The 22,152-nt window shown below is 41.5% G+C and overlaps 1 protein-coding gene across 7 annotated transcripts in view; it reads left to right on the top strand.

The window, feature by feature from the left end:
* Positions 1-20,739, top strand: part of HOXC4 (homeobox C4) — a 95,318-nt gene extending 74,579 nt beyond the window's left edge. For 4 of the 7 annotated variants that reach the window (XR_008443140.1, XR_008443139.1, XR_008443137.1 and 1 more), the window contains 2 exons: positions 17,893-18,506; positions 19,356-20,739. The gene's annotated coding sequence lies outside the window, so the exon portion shown is untranslated. The remainder of the gene's footprint in view (positions 1-17,892; positions 18,507-19,355) is intronic. The other 3 variants (XR_008443138.1, XR_008443142.1, XR_008443143.1) reach the window with 1 other exon arrangement.
* The last annotated feature ends 1,413 nt before the right edge of the window (positions 20,740-22,152 follow it).

A 22,152-nucleotide genomic window follows, 5' to 3' on the forward strand; every position in this document is an offset into this window, starting at 1 on the left:
TCAGAAGCTAAACCCCATATTTGTAAAAAAAAAAAAAAAAAACCAACAACCTCTCAAGTAGTTTATTTCAGATTTTTATTTTCTCTCTTTTCACAAAACTGGAGCTGCTTTCAGAAGAGAGAAACATAGGCGGAAAAGTGGGAACAACATTGCTGTCTGGGAAGAAAATGACCAGTGATTTGGATAGTAATGGCTTGATGCTACTGAGAGGCTTCTTTACCTTGACGATCTGCCTTTTTATGGTGAATGTTTTAATATCAAGTTTACAATATAAATCTTGGGTGGCATAAATCGACCGATACATACAAATGTAGTCGCCCCATGCTGGTCATCCTAACCTTTCCTCTCCTCTCCAAGTATTTTCGGAGATTTAGAAAATGCTGTACTGGTTTGCTGTTACTATCCGCGCCACTCGTGAAGAAATACAGTATTGCGAAGTGTTTATACTCCCCGGCGCGAAACATCAAGACCTGTATTTTTTTTAATCTAAACAGTTCTCCTCTCTATCTGGAAACCATCTTTCTGGGTACGAAGAAACTTTTCCCTAATATGGGTAGAAAAGTCTTAGAACCAGCAGCATAAAGGTTATTGTGAAGATAAACCTCCAATGTGAGTGTGTGCTTGTCAGAGTGTTTTTGTGTGCCTTCACGTCTATATGTCTGCTGTGTGTGTGTTTGTGTGTGCTTGCCTCTCTGTGTTTGTGTGAGTGTATGTGTGTATCTATGTGTGTGTGTGTTTGTGACTGCCTCTGGGTGTTTAGGAGTGTTTGTGTGCCTGACGTTGTGCATATGCTGTGTCTCTATGTGTGTATGTGTTTGGGAGTGTGCATGTGTGTGTGTTTGTATGTCTGTATCTATGGGTGTGTGCTTGTGTTTGCACGTGTGTGTTCTGCGTTTGGAGGGTGTCACAGAACAGAGCCAAGGTTTGGCCTGACCATTGTAAAGAGGGAATTCCTTGAAAAGACTTCACATGGGTATCTGGCAGAGGCAAGCTGTAAATCCAACTGTTTTATAGCCCTGGCAGCAGATGTTTTAAAGCGCACTTTCCCCCCTTGGATTACTGTTTATCACAGAACTTCTAGGCCTGCAATCTCTCGACCTTTTATTCTTGGGGGTAGTGAACTGGTTTGTTTTGGTTGTATTCTTTCCATTTGATTGCTAACCCCTTTATCAAATGGCTTCTTTTAAGATCTTTACCCTAAAACAGCCCCTCTTGGTCACTGCGGATGGCGATTAACTATGGCAAGGGATTGCCTTCTTCTGTCCCTGCTTTCCATATTTGCAAATTAAGTGCTCCTGTGATCTGATCAGACCTTCATTACCGGGGGGAGAGGGGCGTTTTGAGGAGGGGGAGGGGAGACGGAAGGGTGAGGGTGCCTAAAGTCACATTAGTCTCCATGGGGAGAACAACCCTGGCTGACGTGTTATGAAACAGCTTGAACGTGCTGTGTCTATACCCTCCCTAACCCATCCATCCTCCTTTGGCTAGCCCTCTCTTTTGTTGGTGGAGCTGGGATGGACCCCACCCTTGTAAATAGAATCCATGTGGCCAAAAGAATCCGAGGCGTTTTGCCTTGGGGGTTAATAGGGGAAGGCGGTGGATGTCTGATGCCCCTGTCCTATCAATCCGTGGCTGGTAGGCATGGCAGAGAACCCGTCTCTACTGCTCGCTCTTTTAAAGCTTTAGCATATGCCAGGCCTGTTTGGAGACCGAGGCTTGGAGACAGCTGAGGATCATTAGGTTAAATTGTGTGTGTTGTGTGTGTGAGAGAGTGAGTGAGAGAGAGAGATAGATTGTAGAGTTAAATTTAATTCCATTGTTTCTTATCACAAGGTTCCTTTAGAAGATCTAGAAAACGCCCCACCAAGTAACCAACAAACAAAATAATAACACTGTCTCTTCGCGTCTATTTCCTTGTAACATATGGGGCTCTTCGGCTTAGCTGTATCCATCACCGCTTCTCTTTCATTCTGATAACTGAGAGCGATATTCATAACGACTTGCAAGAGGGTTGTAAAGAATTATGAGGGCTCAGCAAAGTCCTCCGGTGAACTGTTGGCAAGTGTCACTTTGCAAGCTGACACCCACCGCAGTAAACGTGAGGCTCTGCTGTCCGATTGCAGTTCTCCAAGTTTGCGTGAGCCGTACGCGCTTATTATTTTTGGCTAATAAAACGCAAGACTGTTAGAAACAAATACCCAATTAATGTAAACAAGACATTCGTGGCCTCAGTCACCATGACAATTAGAGTCCGTAGCATCTAAACACACACCCTGCTCTCTTTGAGAGGTTATATAGTTAGTGGGAGTGCTAAAACCCTACGAGGCATTCTGTATTTATCTTGGTTAACCCTGGTGCTTTTATTAACCCTGGTGCTTCCAAGGAATCTGAGACCCCCTCCACTCCCCAATGAATCGAACTGGACAAGAACAGAGTTGGTTTAGATTTCACAGCTGATGTTTCTGTTCAAATACTTGGAAAGGAAAAAAAGAAAAACAACAACCCGACCCCATAATACTTACAATAAAAGCTTTAAAATCTAGCTGGGTTTCTTCTATTTAGAAAATAAACAGAAGCAACCAGCCCAGTGTTTGAACCTATCCGTTCAAGAGCAATGTGATTATATGCGTCCTATGAGGACTTTACTCTCTTAAAGTTAACTTAAGACAGGTCACTTTCTGCCGAGGGGCAGCCAAGGGAAATGCGAGCCTAGAGAAATCTACGGTGGAATCACTTGAAATCTAAAATCTTCGGAGAAAAGGCGAAATGCCTGGCCATCTATATGGGCTAAAATACACACACAGAAGAACAGAAGAGACAATTGTTTTACTATTAAAAGCTGCTGGATGCTCAAAAAAAAAAAAAGGCTGCATTCATTTATATGATTCAGTGCTGTTTAAATAATAATGTGGTCTTGGCAAAAAATGGACCCCATTGCCAATTTTCTCTTCTCACCCAGATAGAGCGAAATGATACGATCTCTGTATTTACAGTTCAATGGCTTGAATACTTAATTTAGTCTATTTTTCGGAACACTCCGTATACCTATAAATCTGCCAGGCTTTCTCTGTTACAATGCCATCAAATAAAGAGGACATTGACTTCCAAAGCAGCTACGGTCCAAATAACTAACAAAGATAATCTATAAAACTGATTTGGAAGGAAAGGGATGAGTTGAGTTCCTTAAGTCTAATCACCCCGACACTATAAACAAATGGCTATAACCTTCGGAAATTAAGTTTGCTTTAATAACCTTTCATAAACAGACTTCTGTCTTGGTGGCTGCAGAAATTATCCTGACTGGGCATTTCACGCCATACATCATACAGTGGGGATCGGGGAGAGGTTTCCTGCACTCTGTAATTGTATTGGGGTCTGTATCTGGACCGAAAGCTTGGCTTTACTCAGGCAAGTAAAACCGTGGAAGTCAAGGTTTACTCTTCTTGTGAGGAATGTGGAGCAGGATTTGGCTCCGACTATTTGTACATCTGTGAAAGAAAGAAAGAAAGAAAGAAAGAAAGAAAGAAAGAAAGAAAGAAAGAAAGAAAGAAAGAAAGAAAGAAAGAAAGAGAAGAAATTCCCTGGTATAGTGTGACTGCTTGTGAATAAAGAGTCATAGGTGTCTGTTACCTTACCCCTTTAACTCTAGACATGATCTCAATCTATTGAGCACCAAAACATGTAGCTTTTCCATGAGCAACTCCCTAGGAATTAGATCCAAGCAGCCAGATCCTGGATTCACCTATGTGCTGAAGTATACCAAACAAAGGGGTGCTTATTTCAAAGGCATGAACATGCATAATGGTCAGATGTTTCCCTTTAGCCCGTGTGTTTTTGTGTATGACTGTGTATGTATTGGAGATGACTCTCAAAAGCTTGCATAATACACATTATACACCATGGAAAGAGCCCCTTCGATCTGGGGCCCTAAACAGTGGCTGTTCTGCTTAGGAGATAGTTTCGTATTGGTCAGTGGTGATCTGTGAAATGGGGTTTTTTATTTTAATCCTGCCAGATCTGCCCTAACCCAAAGGTCAGAATTTAAACATGCCTTGAATGAGGGCCAGCTGAAGATGACACTTGGATGTTGCAACTTAACTGCGGGCATTCTTCCAAAAAAACAATTTCTTCATCATCTCAAGTTTCAACAAGGCCTCTCTTCTCCCCCGCCCCACCCTTAGATAGGAGGGGGGGGGTGGAGGGACTCTTCTCTTTGGATGAGATGAGCACTGTCCTAGGAAGAGCCAGAGATGCTGTGGTGAGCTCTTCCCCAGTCCGGGGCTTTGTCTGGCTGAATACATTAAACAAAGGCACCCAGAGGTCATGCACTAGTGGAGCAAGCTCCATGCTTCCAAACAAATCCATTTCCACTGGTGTCAGAGCTCACCACTTCAGGATGGGGGAGGTGGGACTGAGGCTGCAGTACAGGTCTCTAAATGCAGCGGGGCTGTGGGGTGGTAGATTTTGCCCTCCAGGTTTCAGGATTGGCATCAAATGGTAGGTCCTGCATGAAGGCAAATTTGCACTCTTGGCTTAGGCAACGACATCTCCATTGAAGTCAAAGGGAGGTTGCTAGGAATGGCTCAGGTTCAGGTGCTAGAATATTAAATTGAAATGGCTATTGGTATTTTCCTGTTCCATACACAGCTTGCCTAGATGCTCCCCACCCCACAACCAGCCAACTGTGTCCTCTTTGTTGCATGTAGGACCCTCCATTGCAAACTCTTACAGGGCAAAAGGTCAGCTATGTATTGCAAAATCAGTGTCTAAATGCTGCTGTGCACACGTGTGGTTGTGTATGGTATGGGGTAGATAGGTGTCTGAATGTGTTTGTGTATGGTCATGTGTGTGTTTTGGTACTTGTGTATGTTTTGTGTATAGACTATGTATTTGTGTATGGTGCGTATGTGTGTTGGTGTCTGTGTAGGTGTTTGTATATGTTATGTATGTATATTTTTGTGTATATGTGTGTTTACGTTTGGTGTATGTATGACTGTGCCTGTGAGATATATATGTATATAGGTTTATGTATATGTGTGGGGAGGAGTATGTGTGTAAGAACATAAAATGGCCATACTAGGTCAGACCAATGGTCCATCTAGCCCAGTATCCTGTCTTCCGACAGCGGCCAATGCCATGTGCTTCAGAGGGAATGAACAGAAAAGGTAATTATCAAGTGATCCATCCCCTGTCACCCATTCCCAGCTTCTGGCAAATACAGGCTAAGGACACCAATAGCCATCAATGGACCTATCTTCCATGAATTTATCTAGTTCTTTTTTGAACCCTGTTATAGTCTTGGCCTTCACAAGAACCTCTGACAAAAAGTCCCATAGGTTGACTGTGTGTTACATGAAGAGACACTTCTTTTTGTTTGTTTTAAACCTGCTGCCTATTAATTTCATTTGGTGACCCCTATTTCTTGTATTATGAGAAGGATTAAATAACACTTCCTTATTTACTCTCTCCACACCAGTCATGATTTTATAGACCTCTATCACATCCCCCCTTAGTCATCTCTTTTCCAAGCTGAAAAGTCCCAGTCTTATTAATCTCTCCTCATATGGAAGCTGTTCCATACCCCTAATCATTTTGTTGCCCTTTTGTGAACCTTTTCCAATTTTGAAATTCTGTTTTGAGATATATATTTGACATGTATATTTATTTATGGTCCATGGGTATGGATGTCTGTGCTGGTGTCTGCAAATGTTTTGAGTATGTGTGTGTATTTGTGTTCAATGTGTATGTGTAAGCATGTGTTTGTGTATAGTCTGTGTGTGAGTATATGAATGTGTGTATTTGCTTATGATGTATGTGTGCATGTTTGTGTGTTCATGAGTATGTGTGCATGGTGTAGATGTGTGTGTCTGGTGACTGTATGCTTATGGTATGAGCGTGAGAGAGAGTGTGTGTGTATTGTGTGTGAATGTATTTGTGTGGTGATGAGAGTTTGTGTATGGGTGTGTGTGGTAAGTTTAGGCAGGCAGTGTGGGAAGCAGGTAAAGAATTTTGTCTCCATTTCAAGATAATGTTTATCACTAAAGTTACCATCTAACTATAAATTTCCATAAAGCTCCATTTCCGACATACGCCTTTCCTATGGAATTTATGTCAAAAGAACCCTGAAAGCAAAACTACCTGTATGGGCTGACAGACTAGCCAGACAAGGTGTGTCAGTTCTCTGTGCATGGGAGAAAAATAATTAACCCAAACCCTAATGAGATTGAACTAAACTGTAAAACTGTATAAACATCCAGATTACTGAAGACAACACCTTTGATCTCTGGGCCCTTTCACTGAAATTTACCATTAACCTCTTTGATGCACTTCTTCAAAGATGTGGAAATTTCGGGGTGAAACCCTGGAGCCATTGAAATCAATGTGAGTATTTTGCCATTGACTTCAATGGAGCCAGATTTCCCCCCCCCCCTTATATTTTGCAGATGTTTGGGACCATTAGATTGAAAAGTACTTATGCAGCTGGTTTGATTAAGGAAAAAGAAAGGCCACGTTCCATAGCTAATGTAAATCAACATAAATCCAATGGAGCCATGCTGATTTCCAGTGACTCGCATTCTGTACTGAAGACTTGGTTGTATAGAATTGGATTTATTTTACTTGAAGTTAAAAAAAAAATCCAGAATATCTTTTGTTATGGCCTCCCCCCTCAAGAAATTATTAAATGACAAGGCACCGCTTGTTTGCACTGTTGTAGCCGCGTTGGCCCCAGGATATGAGAGAGACAAGGTGGGGGAGGTAATATATTTTATTGGACCAACTTTTGTTGGTGAAAGAGACAAGCTTTGCAGCTCCACAGAGCTCTTCTTCAGACTCCGTGGAGCAAGAAATCTTGTCTCTTCCACCAACAGAAGTAGGTCCAGTAAAAACTATTGCTTCACCCACCTTGTCTGGCTCAAAGCACCATTTGTTTGAGATATTGTATTCACTTCTGGATGGGGGAGTTGTTTTTTAATGTAGTCAGTATTTTCTGGACTAGTTTGGAAATCAGAGGGGAAGAGCAAGTGAATGAATTGAGTTCATTGTGTTGAATGATGAAACAAAAGAAATACAAACATTTATTGTTATTAATATTGTTGCTGGTGTTGTGCCAACAGTTCCAAACAGTTTACAGTCTCAATAGCCAAGAGGATAGGAGGGGAAAGTGAGGCACAAGGCGGTGGTATCACTGGGCTGTTTTGCTGAACAGTGACTGCAGGATAGAACCCCAGCTTTCTGTGAAAATAATGGCATTGGCCCTGGTTCAGGAAAGCGCTGAGGCACTTGCTTAAGTCCCATTGATTCCAGTGCATTTAAGCACCTGATCAGAAATAAGCACCAGCTTAAGTGTTTTACACCTGCTTAAGCGTAAACCCACACTTATGTTCTTTGTTTTATCAGATCCTTAGAGAGTTAAGGCAGTAAGTAAGTGACATTGTCTTGGCAAACACATTTCAGCTAGGCATGCCTAAAGCCATTTGACCCCTAAAGTCATCTCATGCTAAGAAAATATCCAGGATTCTAAAGAATGGATGGGGGGGGGGGGGGAGAAATGAAATACCTGGAAAGCAGAATCAATTTTTAACATTCATGTCACAGCATTTACACACACACACCGATGCACCTACAGACTGTCCGTGGAGAGTGAAAGAAATACTAGGAAAATAGAAATACTAGAAGGTCGAGAATGCCTGCACTAGAAAGTTACACACCATAATAACTTAGCAAATGTAGCGTCCCCAGCCAAGCGTTGATTTCTTTAAGAGCTGGAGCCAAGGATGCAGTAAACTTGGATGATAAAAAATTAGTATGTAAAATAACAGAGTGAAATACAATTTCCCTGAATACCACTTCCCTTTCATTACCCTTTGACTGGCTGGGACTTTAAAAGCTGTACCCCAGCCATTTTCTTTAACTGCTTCATGATTCAGACCTAATGAATTTGCTTTGCTACCAATAAATCAGAATCAATGTTTTCTCTTCAATTTTGTATTCCTAATTTCTTGGGGAGAGTCACCAAGAGTGCGACTGCCTCAAGTTAGCAAAGTAACACGCTATTATTAGCAGTCAGAAGACTTTATAATGTTACAGTGCACCATGGGTTTTGCAGCTGGAAGGGTTTGCAAATCACAGATTATATTAACTGTTTGCTGTGTCCTGTGAAATGTGGAGCACTGCAAGATTTTAAACTGTGCTGTATATATATGAAGCTGCTAAACAAACAACAGCGATTATTTCCCCCATGGGGTCCATCGCAGAGGGGCCGCAGTGCCCTTTGATTAAAAGTAACTTCAGTGGAACAGAATATGGTGATCCTTAGAAATTGCTTCCTGACATTTTCCTGCCTCAGTGGAATCTGATCAATACAGTACGTATGATGAGATTCGTGGATTTCCCACATCTGTTTCCATAGCTGTCTTAGAAACGCCATGGATGCTATAGATATGTGCTGGTGGTGGTGGTGGGGTGTGTGTGTGTGTGTGTGTGTGTGAGAGAGAGAGAGAGAGAGAGAGAAAGAGAGAGAGAGAGAGAGAGAGAGAGAGAGCGATCTACTGGTTATTTCCCCCTCTAAAGACTAAGTGGGAAGGAACATGCAACATACCATATCAGAGAATGGCATTTGTAATTCTCCTTACGTGTGGAAACCGAATTTGTTGAGTGTGCATTTTCTTTTCTTTCTCTCTCCCCCCACCCCTTTTTCTTTTTTCCTTCTGTGCCAAAGCTGGTTACTGATGTATCCTCTCCATGACTTCTTGCTGCTTGGCTCCCACTCAGATCCTGCGCTGAAGGCATTTATCATTTTACATCACAAGGTGGCTCCTCGATTTAACTTCAGAACCAGTTCTCTGGGGAATATTTAGGGCATATGTAGTGTGTTGGTGTGGGGGGACTAGCCACATTTTTTTTGGTTATCTTTATGTAAAATACATGTACAAAAACACCCCATGCCACTGTCTAACATAAACAAATTACTTTTATAGTCCCATGAAAACAACCCCCACAGGATCAGAATTTCCTGGGACACAGGGGGGATTAAAAAGAAGGTAATGCATCCAAAGAAAATACATTGTGCATTAGCTCAGATCTTTTTATGGAAACAAAACAATAACATTCTGTGACAGAGCAAGTTTGCTGTGAAAATAGGCCCATGAACAAACACAACAACGTTTATTGAATTTAAAAATGGTCTTTAATGAACACAAGCACATAAGAGGGGAGAAAGCCGGTTTCCATCAGCTCCAAAACTTTGATCAGTGGCGAGGGCCTGGGAAGGAGATTTTTTGCAGAATATACACTTCATTTCTTGCAAAGAATCCTCTCTGAAGAATTAGCAGACTATGCATTTTTTGTAACCGTCCAAGATCCCAGTACTCATGCTTATACATCCTTTACAAGGAGAATAACAATGACTTACTAACACAATCTTTGGTTGTGGTGTAGGAATTTACTTTCCAAGTGCAAGGAAATAGAGGTGAAATTAACCAGGCTTTGAGCTGAGAATTCGGGATCACGTGAGCAGAGAGAGCACGGCCGAGTTCCATAAAGTGCCTTAGGGGAACAGACTCTTGTCCTCTGGTCCAGAGTCCCCCCACCCCCTCCCGTAGTCCAGATCTTGAGAGGAGAGGGGAGACTTCCCTCCTCTGGATGCTCTGAAGCAAGAGACTACCTCTCTGGAAGTGTCCGGAGTGTAGAAAAGACTGTGAGGTATTTAAAGCACTCCAGACAATTGCTCATTCTGTAGTGAGTTATTATGCTACTGAGCCAAAGGTCATTAGAAAGGATAAGGGCAGCCATAAAACCGGCACAACTAGCATGCTTTTCCTATAGAGATTATCATTATTGGCTTATTAATACACGATAATTTTGAATTATACACTGCAATAAATAGGAGAGGGTTGACTTGTGGCTTTAAATATTTTATGAATCTCAAAGCGAACATTTTAAGCCACACCATGTGCCTCCGAATGATTAGAATGACTCAACTTTCTTCTCTGGTTCAAGTTTTTTTGTTTTCTTCAAATAAAAAAATAGAAGTGGTTTAAAGAGCAATCGAATGGAAGTTTGCAACATCTGAAGGGGGAAAGAAGTGTATTTAGGAAGCTCCAAAATTAACGTATTTGGTCTTAAGTGGTTATCACTCCCTGACTGAAATCCTGAAATCAGATGCAAAAGAGAAAAGAGAGAAATCACTCTATAGTTGCATTCAAAATGCAATTTGCAATACACGCTGTCATTTCAAAAATCGGAGGCGATTTCAGTGTTAAAGCTATCCTTTGATCACCCACTGGCTAGGAGGAACCAAACGAAAATAAATAGATGAGCTGTCCCCTCATTTTTTTAATCCTAAGAATAAAAAGTGTAGCATGTGCCAACGCTAATCACATTTTAAAAGAAACACCCCCTTTCTGGAATATTTTGGTAAGTTTTTCGATTTAACAATATCAAAGATCAGATTTCTAATTTATATATTGCTTTCTGACATTTAAGAGCCCTGGTGATGAAATATACGTCCTCAAATGCCTCCAAGCACCATAACTCTGCCAAAACACAAAGTTCATTCAGGGAAAAACCAATAATAAGAACAATAACAGTAAGCAGAAACTTAAACAATATTTTAAATTCAAGCTCACATGCATCAATTCTTCAGTAACCCCCCCCCCACACACACACACACCTTTCATTGAAATATATTTGAGGGGCTTCATTGAGTAGAAAATAATATCCAGACTGCCTTTATGTGACACAAATAAACTTAACGGTCACGATAATATGTCAGTAAAACTGTACATATGCACTCGACAGCGAAAGTAACATTCAGGCACGGATTGGCCTGCAGAGATCAAGAAATAGTGTCTAGCCAACAAAATCTTCAGTATGAATGATATGCTTAAATCACATAATTATAGGGGAAAGCATATTTTTAAACACTCTTAATTAAAATAGAATTATTTTTGCACAAATAAATCTGACACAGTTAACATACATATTTTCCCCTCACCCATCCTAACCTCATTTTCCGCAACCCAAAGTATTTGCGGCAAAATTATTCTTCCAATAGTAAATCTTCTTCTAGAGATGAACAGTATATAGAGGGACCTTTCCTTTCAGTTTGTAATCTTCATTGTACACAACGCCCCCAGCACCCCAGAGCGAATCCTGTCCAAAATACTAGAGATTTAATATATTTTAAAAATACATTCACATACAAATTTTACCAAACTTTCTGGCCTTTCCTCTAGAAAGCGATCATATACAAATACCTTTAGCCCAGCAATCATAAATATTGTCGTCTTTTTAAAACAAGCATTTCCTCTTATTCCACCATCTTCTTCCAAGCAATAAGCACTCTTTGCGCTGGCACAAGAATAATTTAATCAACAAAGTCGAATCCGAACCTAGGGGGGAAAATAATAGAAAATTAGCTTCTTAGCTCTACTCATGGGATGCAGTATCTTCATTGTTCCTTTGTTAGAGTTTGCATCAGCGCGAGAGGAACATCTCTTTCCCCCAAAACGAAACTTTTTTTCCCACCCCCTCTCTTGTGCTTAGGCTCTGAATCCAATCATTCTTCATCATCTTGCTGTAGGAGTTGGAACTCTGCTTAGCTTTCTATAGAGTCTTTTGTGCGTGTGTGTGTGTGTATGTGTGTGTGTGTGTGGGGGGGGGGGGGTTAGCCGCTGTCCTCTTGACTGAGGCGTGGGCAAAAAAATAACAGACACAACCCACAACACGAGCATTTTAGGAAAAGTTGCAGACTTGGTAGGAATCTCTCTCCTATAACCTGGGTTTTTAAAAAAGACTCCTTGATGTACTAAGTGATGCAGAGACTAGGGTGGTTTTTTTCTTTCTTCCCCCTCCTTGTTTACAGCTACAGAAGGCAAAAGAGTCATAAATCTTAGGGCAGCCTACAGAGACAAGTACATTGGTATGCATCGTTAGAACTAGCTAATACCTAAACCCATTAGCAGACCGTGTAGAGTTCGAGTTTCCGGTGTACATTAACTTACAGTTAAATTCTGGAGGAAAGGGCATTGTGAATTAACATAAACTATATCCATCATATCGTTTGTCATATTAGATTAGTCAACCATGGATTTTTGTGTGTGTGCGTGTTAAACTTTTTTTTTTTAAGCCTTCCAGCGCTGTGTTAATTTCAGACAAGGGGTTGCCTTTTTTGCATAACTGCCATAAATCATAGATCAGGATCTTTTTTAAAAAGTACAGGCACCCCAATTACTGTGCATATTAAACAAGAAATCGCAGTGATGTGGGGGAGAGTGAAATCAAGAAATGTCAATGAGGAGATTGGACCAAGAAAAGAAAGACTATCTATCTATCTATCTATCTATCTATCTATCTATCTATCTATCTATCTATCTATCTATCTATCTATCTGTCTTGGGCCAGTCTCTCTCTCTCTCTCACTCTCTCAACAAGAAAGTAAGTCCTTCATTGACAAGAAGGTGGGGTGGGTTTCAGAAAAGAAATGGATCCTTTAAGGCAACACACACTTGAATCTAATGGTGGAAAGGGCCAAATTATGAGACCAACACACAAGCAAAACCGTATTTTTTATGTTATTATTATTATTATTATTATTATTTGTAAATTCCTTTCACCATTAGTAGATGGATTCCATTGCACGCAAGGGACGTTTTTCCCTGAGATCCATTATGGTGCCTATTTCCTTCCACTAATCAATGCTTTTGTGTCTTCTTTCCACTTGCCCTGGCTCCCCATCTTTGCTCTCATGACGCTGGGTTTGTTCACATATTGCTGCTGACATCCCTCCCTTCCACCCCCACTGCACCATCATAATATGCACCATAGACATAATGCCACCCCCAGCTTTGCTTTGAAAAAAACCCTCTTGCTTCGCCTATATGAACAGATTTCCCCCTCCCTCTTTCTTCCTCCCTCTCTCGTCCTCAGGCCCCCCTCCCCCGGGTTTGGGTTGCACATAGATTATCTGAACTTTTGTTGTTCGCTTTTCCTCCTTCGCCCGTGAAAGCGTTAAAGGTAAGGGACTGGCACTCGCGTCCAACAGCAGGCTTTTGTAAGGATGATTTATTGCCTCAATCTTGGTTCACCCAGAGTTCACATGGATTTGCTGCTGCTGAGGGCTAAAAGATGGTCTCCCTTGACAAGTGTGACTATTGGAAATGCCTCTTTTCTCTCCCTCTCTCGCCCTCTCTCTCTGCTGGGCTTCTAAAGTGTAAAATGGTTTATAATTGAGAATGAGACTGGAGTGTTTTGCTTGTGTGTGTGTGCGTGCGTGTGTGTGTGTGTTATACACCACTATGAATATCATTGCAAAGCCAACACGATCTGCATGGGAAGTCTGCTACCTGTGATCGGGCACAGATCCCAATAAAAAAAAAAAAAAAAGAATAAGCGCACATATCTTTGTTTTTTTTTTAAATGGGATCTGTGCCCAATCACAGGTAGCAGACTTCCCATGCAGATCGCGTTGGTTTTGCAATGATGTTCAGACAAAAGGCTCTTATTGCTGTTTGATGCACGCGCACACACGCCGTAGAAGTTATGGCCTGGTGTTTGTGGGAGAATGAGATTTCCAAACCTTCTTTGTTGGGGGGGTTGAGGAGGAATTGTTACTAATCTGGACTGCGATGGGGGTTAGTACGGTTAATCTGGGTGTGATTAGCCCGAGAGCCCTTGTAGCTCTTTATTTCAGAGGAATTACTCAGTTAACAACAACAGCAAATCCCCCCTTCTTCCTTCTCCCCCCTCCCTCGGTTTAAAACAAGTAAAATAATTTATTAAATGCATCGAGGTCTTAAATTCCTGCAGACGCATCAACCATAGATTCCACAACGTGACCTGCCTTCCAATGCTCCTGATCCCCCACACACACCAAAAAGAGGGGAGGAACAAAGGGAGACCCAATCCCCTTTTATAAGGCACCTCTTTCTAATCCCCCCCCTTTATATTTGCAGCGGAAACGTTATTTTTTCTATATCGAAATGTGTTTGTACTTTGAACATCCGCCTGCATTTGCCTGTAAAATAACCCTTGTGGTAATGCTAATAAGATGCACATTTTATAGAGAGCTAATCGCTTTTTCTTAATTTCTACTTCAAGGAAATGAGGGGCCTTATCTAAAAACGTTTACATAGAGCCAGCCAGGTGCACGAGCTGTTTGGTATTTCTAACTATCCCCTTCATCTGTCTGTGTATATCTAGATGGGTGTGGGTGTATGCAGAGAAATTGTATAGAGTATAGACTATATCTATGTATTTAGATGTATAAGGGTGAATTTGGGTCTGTATATAGTTATACACTACATAGCGATTATATATAGTATAAAGAACAGGAGTCCTTGTGGCACCTTAGAGACTAACACATTTATTTTTGTTATCGATCACATATATTTGTGTCTCTATGTCTAGATATATGTGAGTGATCTTGTGTGATTGTGTTTATTTATAATCATAGACTACATCGAAAGAGATGTTCTATGTATATAACATAGATTGTGTATGTTTTGTGTCTACATATCTAGGTGTGTATGGGTGATTTTGTGTATGCTTTGTGTGTGCGTATAATCACAGGCTATATACAGAAGTATGTATGGGATAGAGACTGTATCTCTCTACAGATCTATATGCCTAGTTGTATGTATGTATATAGTCCAAGACTATGCAGAGAGGCTATATATACCCTATATATCATATATCTGCATTTTATTAAAAGCCATTTGGAAGTTCTTCTAGATGCTTGTACTTTTCTAAAACGTGACTAGCTTCATGGTTCAAAGAATCACTGGAAAGATGATAGAAATATTTTCAATGATATATAAATGAACAACCCAGACTCGGCTAACTTCTCCTGCTTATTGAGGACATCAGTCCTATTCAGGTGAAGTTTTATTCCTGGACAAAATAATGAAGCATTAACGCGATTTCAATATTTTGAATTTGCCTCAGCTAAATCTTTAGCAAAGAGATTGAATCTGGATTTGTACCGAAATTAATTTTCGGGATTTATTTTTAAAATATTTGATGCTCAACTTGACGTTCTTCATCTGTCCTTACTTTGTCCCAAACCATAATTATATTCACTTCTGATAAATAATTCATGCCAATCTCTTACCTTTGGATTGCCTTGTCTTCAAAACAAGCCCAGATATGATTCTTGAAAACCAGAGTTAAATGTAATTTAATAGAATCAAAACGGAATGATTTGTCTTAAAGGAGTCATTTTTGAACCTGGGATTTAAAAAGTGAACGTTTCTTGAACTATTATCCAGCCTAAGACGGTTTAGTTAAACCCATGGCAGTGCAAACACCAGAAATGCAAATATTCCTGATAATAAATTTGTAAGGAATCCATAATGGTGGCTACATTGATGAGTTCCTTAAACTGTATAGCTAGTCTGGAGGTAGATAATTAAATAAACAAATCACAATAAAACGCATTAACTTAGTGTGTTTTAACTGATGGTGTCTGAATAGAAAGACGCAGAGAGTTGCTAGGTCAAATTCATCGCTAGTGTAACTCCAGTGACTTCAACAGATTTACACCCCAGGGCTCAAAGACTAAATTTAGCTCAGTGGCCTGTAAATCAGCCGGATTTAAATGAAACTTTAAGCAGCTAATGAAATATACCAGAAGCCGAGGACTCACAATGATATGCAGCAACGTAAATATGTTTTCAATAAACACAGGGTCTGTACAAATCCGGAATCGTTTAGATAGGACTGGGATGTTTTTGGAATGGGTAATCTGAACTGCACTCAATCCACCGCCCCCACCTTTTATTACCCCCTTTAAACACCCCCAGTGGAAGGCTATCGGATTTCCACACCGCACCGACTTGCCATTTTTAACTGGCTGACCTAGTTAATGGTTGATGTTGATTAATTTTTTATTTATTTATTGGAGTTTGCCTTCAGTTTGGCCGTGGCTCAGTCAAAAATCGAAGGGCTCATTACATCCCTTTGCCTAGCACGCTGGATACTCCGCAGCGCAATTTAAAATTGCGCGCAGGTGAGCGCTCCTAAGGTTTCGTCCCGCAAAGGCCTGAGCGCTTTCGACTCCCCCTGACTGCCCTGGGAATTGAAACACGCGACCCTCTTCATCTAGTCCGGTATGTAAACAGGGGCCTATTTCGGCCAGTATATGTGAGGGTAGAATTTGGCCGCAATTCTTTACTTTGCGGGTGTGTTTTTTTTTTTTTTTTTTTTTTGCGCGTACGGATTTCTATACAACACTCCCCCCCGTATTTAAGACTTGACTATATATGTAGGGGGGCACTGCCAGTGCTAAAGCAGCATTAGCAGTGATGCACATCACATGCAAACAAACAGCCCAGGTCGACTTTCGTCTTGAACTTTTTGCTGGGTGGAAAGAAGGAAAAGTTACACATCGGATACATTTCCCAGTCCACTTTGTGGTGGCTGGGGTACAAAACAATGAACAGAGTGAGATCGCTTTGTAAACAGGACAGCAATCCCACGTCCACTTCCATTCAAACTGGGCATTAACATTAGAGAGAGAGAGAGAGAGAGAGAGAGAGAGAGAGAGAGAGAGAGATTTCTGATCGTTTGGAAGTCTTCCACCATACAAGGGAGAGAAAATCAGATCTTTATCCAGTTCCTTTCTGAAACAAGGGGGGGGAATTAAACTGGCAACATTGAAAAGGAATATGATGGGTGTGGTGTGTGTTATGGAAAGTTTGCACAACAGTGAAGTGTGTGAGAGAGTGAGAGAGAAGCTAGAACCCGCATCCTTAGCAGCCCCAATCAACTTGTTTGTAATTGTATATGGCGTTTTAACTACAGCCTCTTCCCCCGTCAGACAGAGATCTGACACCAAACGTCTGATCAACTTAAAACAAACAAGATTTGTGGGGGATTTCCAGTCATAAATAACCCAACAGTCTCTCTGGGTGGATTTTACCATCCGGGCTGGTTTGTTAGTTTAGATTGGTTGGTCTGTTCTAGGCACACAGTTAACGATGGAAGGGGTTGATCGCTGGCTGGGGTACATGCACTTTAGCTGAGGATCTCCTCCAAAGTTACTAGGAACGATGCCGCAAAGGCAGAGAAATCATGGCCCCGTTGAAGTCAATGGCAAAACTTTCTTTGGCCTCTTTAGCGCCACGAGGCTACCCGCGCTGCTGGACCACAACAGGGCATATCCTGCCCTTTCCGGGACGGGGGCTTGCAGCTGAGGTTAGCACAGGAGGTGTCTTTGAAACGCCTTTAATGAGACTCTGAGACAACAACGTTTATAATTATAATTATAATTATTCCTTGTTGTTGCTAATTTCGATTTATCTTCCAGGGCTCTTTTGTATGCCTGTCATTGCCTGTATAAGCTAATGGTTTTGCCAATAGTCCTTGCTTGTCTCTTCCCAAAGAAAATCGTTTGGTTTTAAACAAGAGCTCTCGACTGCAAAACTCACGGACTGTGCCCTAAGAGGAGCGAGAACAGGGGAAGACATTGGAAAACGTCTACGGTTAATTTCCATAAACTAGTAAAAATAAAGATGCGATTATAAACACACACACATTGCACTGACCAGGGGCCAAGCATTTCTTCAGCAAACGTTATTATGTTTACATGAAACAAGCCATTACACCCAGCACGTGCATCAATAGCTTATTTCAAATAAAGACCTACATTGCAACATGACTGCCTCCATCATGCAATTTAAGCACCCTAGATAATCTGTTGTGTGTTAAACAAGATTTAAGATCTGCTGTCTCCAGGGCAAGGCTTCACACACACACACGCACACACACACACACACACACACACATCATGGAGGTGATCACAAAGGTGCAAAGCCAGAGGAAATCATTGTTTGGATCCTCAAGTTATTTTAGTTTTTTTTTTTAATTTAAATTAATTTTATTTTTTATCAGCAGGTTTGGGCCCTTTATGCACAGGATGGCTGGTGAGAGATGTTCTTAAGTGACGTGGGTATGTTGGTTTAGAACGTTTGCTCTTGAGTTCTAACTCTGGTGGAATCTTCCTCAGAAGAAGCCATTGGAGATATGCCCATGACTGTGATCCACTGAATCCCTCTCCTGTGTTGAGTTAAAGATATCCAGTCCCCCTTCTTCCTCATCCCACCAGCGAGAAGAAACTGGAGATGCAAAAAGCTGCTCAAGACCATAGACTTTTGGAGGCTGTCTTTCCTAAGGTCCCATTACCATGAGGTGTCAGTCAGCAGCCTCTCCCATCTCCAAAGGGACACCAGCCTCACTGCTGCCTGAAGCCAGAAACATCCATGACTTCTTCAACAAGCCAAAGACTTGCCTTGCAGGGCTTCAACAGGGCTCTGGGGTGCAAGGATGATCAGACCTCAGAACCAGCTCCCAAGGTTCCAGTGGTCTCCTCGGCCATTCCATGTGACCTCCCAAAAAAGTCAGAAGCTTTCTGGACCAATGACCAATCCTAACCCTGGTGGTAGCAGCAGAGTTCACCCCCAAACAGGGCACAACTCTAAGCAAAAAACCCAACCTACTTCCAACAGGTATGTTCCATGTGATCCCAGTAACACTTTCTTTTTACAATGTGTGCACTGTACAGACAATGGGTTTCTTAGCAACTCCAAATGAGTGGTCACCAGTAGCCCTTTGATAGAATTTTAAACAACTGTATAAATACTCATGACTTACTCCAGAAAATTTTGCCCTGCATGGTTGATGTTGTTCTCACAAGGTTATTAAAACAATGCTCAGTGCTAGAAATGATTTTTAATCCAATAATCCTAAATTCTGCATACTTTATTGTCCTAATTTCTTGTGCACTAGCCAGTGCATTTTGATGCAACTTTGTTTATTTGTTCATTGAGGGACAAAGAAACAGAGAGACAGAGAAGGATGGATGGAGGGGTGGAGGGGATGGTAGGATGGATGGATGTGAAATTACCCAGGCAGACATATGAAGAGATAGAGAGAAAGAGAGATATATGTAAAATGACATGGATAGAAAGATAAATGTAAAGTTACCTAGACAGAGAGAGATTAAATTAGAAAGAAAGAAAGAAAGAAAGAAAGAAAGAAAGAAAGAAAGAAAGAAAGAAAGAAAGAAAGAAAGAAAGAAAACCAGCACATATCTCAACTCTGGGTAACAGCAGAACACTTTGAAATTGTCTGCACAGGTTCTATCGGAGCTTGTTAAAAATCCAGACTTTTAACTGAATTTGGATATTGTCTGTCCACCAATGGGACATTTCAAATGACTGCAGTCAGTTTACTGCTTGCAGTAATGTTACTGTCAACTGCTTCAAAGTTCAGATGTTGTACGGGATATGGGATGGGGGGTGTGGGCTGCTGCAAGGGCAGGAGCAGATGAGATGGTGTGGCCTTTTATTTTCTAGGTCCCTGCTGAGGGCCAGCACGCTTTATACCAATGTCCAGATGGAGAAAGAATTCCATGTTATCAGGTATCCCTGCTGACAGTGGAGTGTGGAATTGGCTCAGCGGCTCAACCTCAAGGTCTGGTTCCAGATCTGAAGGATGAAGGACAACAGGAGGGAGGGAGCTGGGAGCCTGTCCCCTAGCAGAAGCCCCCAGTGAGCTCCCAAATGGAGGGTGGGTAGGATGTGCCCAGGAGCAAGTCCTACAGCAAGGCCCAAGGAGATGTGTGGGTTGGCAGCCTGTCTCTGACAGCCCTTGTGCAGCTGCCCTGGAAGTTGGATCCTCCTCTGTCTCTGCAAGGGAAGTGTCATTACCGATCCCCCTAATCTGCAAAGGAGACGGAGTGAGAAAATTACCTGGAAAACGTGCCTGGGGCCAGCTCACTCTTCAGCCACAGCTTCTCTATAAACTTGGACCACAGCTGTGCTGCTCAAATTCCCAGTCAGCGCTACCTTGGGAACCTGCAACTCCCATCTCACCTAAAAAGACTTAAACACCACATACTGCATCTTGGGGAAGTCCTCCGGAACCTGCAGTTCTTGTGCATCTGTGAGGGCTCTCTGCCATGGAAACTAAGCTACAGTCCTATTATGTCATTAAAAAACAAAACAGAAAAAACTTCTAAGTGTAACCAACAGTATCCTCTGATTTCCTCACCCCCTCTATTCCCAATTACCTCCTGCGTATTAAACTGTACAGAGATCTGTGTACAAGGCAGCTAGGAACTGGTGTGTGCAGTAACCCAGCCAATAACAGGACAAGTTCTGTGTGAGCTTATAACACGCTCCATGTATTTTATTAAAGTTGATTTTACTCAGCTGTTTACTTTGTCAGTTACAAAGGTGTCAACAGCCACCCTTTAAATATCCTTACAACCCAATTAAACTTCCTCCAAGCCTAGGGCAACATTTTTTGAAAAGCAACTAGTGATTTTATCGACCTCACTTTCTGGGGGGCGTATCTTAAAAGGCGTCTGATTTTCAGAAAGGGTTGAGTTCTTCTCCTCTGTAAATTAGGCCCCTTTAAGGTGCTTCAAATTAGGCACCCAGAGGTTTACTCATGAGGGTGGTTTTTCCTTTAACCCCGCACATTCCCCCTACCAGGAAATAACATAGCTGTGGCACTTCTACTGGCCACTATCGTTATCATTTCAGCGGGTTATTGTTTGATAAGCAAATGTAGATGTAAACATATTTGAACCCACTCAAAATCTGACCCTGCAATAAGTTAGCTTCTCACTGTAATTTACACATTTTTTTTTCTTTTTAAAAGAGATTGATTGGCTCTTGGCGTATTTTACTGTATTGTTGTGGTTTTCAAAATAAAGAGGCCTTTTAAAAACAGTGCTGGGCGGTTTTCTTGGCTTGTCTGGGTTGGTTTTCTCCAGGAACACTGCTCTGTTGTTCTTAAAATCACTTTGCCATCTTGTAGTTTACTAGGGGTTGGGCTTCACCCTTCTCTCACCCCCATTAATCACTGAGACAGCACTTACTTCAGTAGGCCCCCAGCCCTTTTCATCTCCCAGTTAGTATGCAGCTCCGAAGCCCTGCCTGCCTGTGCACTTTTTTATAATGGCCCCTGCCTTCCCCAGAAACTCACCCATTCCTCTGAACGGAAGGTTCTCTCCTCTGCTTTGCAGGCATTTGTAGAAAGGTACATTTAGTCTGAGATTTTCAGCGGGGCGCCCACAATGGGTTTCCTCTTTTAGTAAGATCAGCAGTGTGCAGATCCACTTTCAGCCCCATAGTGTTTAGGGCAGGAGCTGGACAAGTCGTGGCTCATTTTATAAGTTGAAGTGTAAAGTCTTGTTGGAATTGTGTGGAGACATTGTGATCATATGGGCTCTGCCATGCCTTAAAACCAAACAAGGTAACAACAACAGAGCCTACACAGCTTTAAGTCTCCTGAAAACAATCAGAGGGAGCTTTGTGCACAAAAATGAAAATGTAGCAGTGCAGATAAATGTAAAACACATTGCAGACTGGTTGTTCCCATGGCCTCAGGCAATTATGATAACGCAACTTTCAAGTGTATTTTATTGTATCCCGCCCCCCCCCCCAAGATTAATTACCCAGCAACTAAATCTACATATTGTAATTAACTGATAAATATTTAATAATGGTTAGAACTTTATCCATTTGGTCTTTCCATCAACAAACTTTAGGAGGTAAACAGGCAAATTGAAGAAGACATTTTCTTGCCTTAGAAATTTCAAAGCTTGACTCTCTCTGCAATTAGTTTTTCTCTTTTTAAGTAGAAGAGTCTCTGATTGCAAAGGAAATGTTAATTTAAAGGAACCTGTTATGAGAAAAAAATAGTTTTGATCTGTAATAACAGCAAGATCTTTGTCAACTGCAGAACAAAGGTTGTGTTGTGCAGAATTCTTTTCTTGCTTAGGAGAAGTGTATTATCTTGTGTGTGTGCATGTGCTTGTGTGAATGGGTTTGTGTGTGTTTGTGTGTAATGTGTCTGTATTTATGAATACGTGTGGGTATCTATGAGCATAAGTTTATATGACGATGCCAGTGTGTATGTGTTTGTATATGTGTGCATGAGCATATGTGTCTGTGTGAACATGTGTGTATGTGTGTGTGTGTGTGTGTGTGTGTGTGTGTATATGGGTGTGTCTGTGAGCTTAATCTGGCTTCCACTGAAGCCAAATGTAAAGAACTCCCATTGACTCCAACGGAAGCGGGAGCAGGCCTTGTGCTTTTAAACCGTAAATAAGATTAGCTGGAGTTGCCTGATGCACAGAAC

This window comes from Malaclemys terrapin, chromosome 23 (assembly GCF_027887155.1).
Source record: "Malaclemys terrapin pileata isolate rMalTer1 chromosome 23, rMalTer1.hap1, whole genome shotgun sequence".
In the NCBI taxonomy this organism is placed as follows: Eukaryota; Metazoa; Chordata; order Testudines; family Emydidae; genus Malaclemys; species Malaclemys terrapin.